Raw genomic sequence first — 2,143 nt, 5'->3', positions numbered from 1 at the left:
GTTATCTACTGAGTAAATCAGTTGGGTTCTTACAAGAACCAACAACTTTGTGGCTATTGTCACTTCATTGAAGGTCTGAACTGAAATTCTCCAACCACCACGATGGGATTTTTATTTCGTGTTCTACCTGACCATCTGAATAGGCCCCTGGATTGTGGGTTTCCTTGTATAACCGTTACTTTACCCTATCTCTAAAACTTTTAGAAGTATAGATTTATCTGTTCTATTGACTGCACTTTTATTTGAGTTTTCACTGGGAGCCAGATCAGGAAATCAACAACTTGAGATAACAGCATCTGCAGTTCCTACTATCTCTGAGATAACAATCGCCCTTTTACAGAGTTGTCTCAATTCTTCCTCTTGGTTTCCACAGACTGGTCACATGTTCATCTCAAGTGAAGTGGCAGTCATTGTAAGTTTATAGGCCTGTTGGGAAAGGGCCTTGTTTCACTCTGGTAGTGTCCCTAACTCTGAGCCTGCAAGCTTGGGTTTAAGCCCCACTCGCTTCAGTGGTGTGTCTGATTAAAATTAGTATAGGCCTGTTGAAACTTGTGATCATTTTCTTTAAGAGCGATAGCTGCTGGTTTAGAATCTGACCCAGTTAAAATGGTAATTAAAATAAATGTCTTGGAGAGTTATTTTACTCTTTATTTCTCGCAGTGCTGACACGGTTCTTTTGGCTGTCTTCCCGTTCCATTTCTTGAGAGCTCTAATCATCCGCTGGAGTTTGAGCCTCCCAGTTCCGAGGCACTAGGCTAATTTGTCTATTTTTAGCCGCTTTGATTAAAAGTCCCTTTTAGACCTTTGCAACAGTTCAGAGTTTCTGCGCTGTTCACTAAATGGGCTCGGGTTTGGTTGCCAGGCTGATGAGAGAGAAGGCAACTTCCCCTCGTCGGAGCGGAAAGGTCAGCAATTGCGAAATTATCCGAATAGTTCCCACATGTTCAAACAACTTGCGCAACCCAGGTTCTAAATGTAACTTGTTCGGAAAGAAACCGAAGACTGGCGCCGGCCATTACAGAAAGCCAAAGAGTAGAAATAAATGTTCCTGCTGCTGACTGGAACATGTAGTAGTAACCTTTGCTGGGAAAGGGAACGTACAGAAACTCAGTTTGGACTCCAGCTGCCTCAGACTGTGGCATTTGGGAAAAGGACAGTTCCCGCCTGTGCCCCCTTCACCCTGTTCTGTGTTTGTACCCCACTCCCTTCCCATGGCAGGCAATTGTCTGTCAGAGGGAGTGCAAGAATTCCTTCGGCGAAATCCTTGTTGGTGTTGTTCCTGCTTTGGCTGGCAGGAGGTGTAGTTGAAACAGAATTACTGAAGGCAGAATGCTGCTTTCTCTCTCTCTCACACACAACCCCCCACCCCAATCCCTGACAAATGCACTGCATTCCAGGCGCTATTTTACCTCGCAGTCTGGCTGAGACACATAGAAATAGATTCCAAAGCGCAGTATGCAGTTTCAGGGGACATGCAGTCCTCGGGCTCTGCGTGTCAATTACAGGTCAGTTTCATAACATTCCGGCTCTTGCTGCCAGTGTATTCAGTGTGAGCTGGAAGGGAGATTGTCAGGGAACACGTTGCTGCAATAACATTTATACAGTTTCCAAACGACATAAAAAAAAAGAGCCTCACCCGAGCTGAAATAATTGGGGATTTTTTAAATATAAAATCAAAGATGAAGACTTCGATAACGTGCGTGTTCATTCCTTCAATTGAAAAAAAAGCAGTGGGCCCACAGGAGTGCATTATTTCCATGCTGTTCTCTGTTCTTGCCTTCTCATGCCTGCATTCCTTTCCAGTGGGAGGGAGAAAGGAATAAATTGCCTCCAGTTGTGATTCAAGTGAAAGATAAAGAAATCGTCACTTTTCTTTCTTACCGTCTTTTCTTCCCTCACCCACTTTAAACTTCGGTGGCTGATGGCACCGGTCTCATATCTTGGCATAAAAGGGTGCAGGAACAAAGGGGTCTGAGGATGTTCTGGCACAATGCTTTAAACATGGCAGAACAGGTTAAAAAGGCAAATGAGATCCTGGGCTTTGTGAAGAACCATAGAATCCCAAGTGTGGAAGCAGGCCATTCGGCCCACTAAGTGCACACCACGCCTCTGAATAGCATCCCACCATGTCTCACCACCCCCC

The 2,143-nt window shown here is 44.9% G+C and overlaps 1 long non-coding RNA gene across 1 annotated transcript in view; it reads right to left on the bottom strand.

The window, feature by feature from the left end:
- The window catches only part of LOC125482817, a 3,415-nt gene extending 1,476 nt beyond the window's left edge, over positions 1-1,939 (bottom strand). Inside the window, exon 1 of the long non-coding RNA XR_007261795.1 lies at positions 1,637-1,939. This is a non-coding gene — a long non-coding RNA (uncharacterized LOC125482817). The remainder of the gene's footprint in view (positions 1-1,636) is intronic.
- Positions 1,940-2,143: the final 204 nt, after the last annotated feature.

The sequence above is a fragment of the Rhincodon typus genome, chromosome 3 (genome assembly GCF_021869965.1).
Source record: "Rhincodon typus isolate 14 chromosome 3, sRhiTyp1.1, whole genome shotgun sequence".
In the NCBI taxonomy this organism is placed as follows: domain Eukaryota; kingdom Metazoa; phylum Chordata; class Chondrichthyes; order Orectolobiformes; family Rhincodontidae; genus Rhincodon; species Rhincodon typus.
Note: the sequence above shows the minus strand (reverse complement) of the source record. Positions and strands in the feature narration are given on the sequence as shown.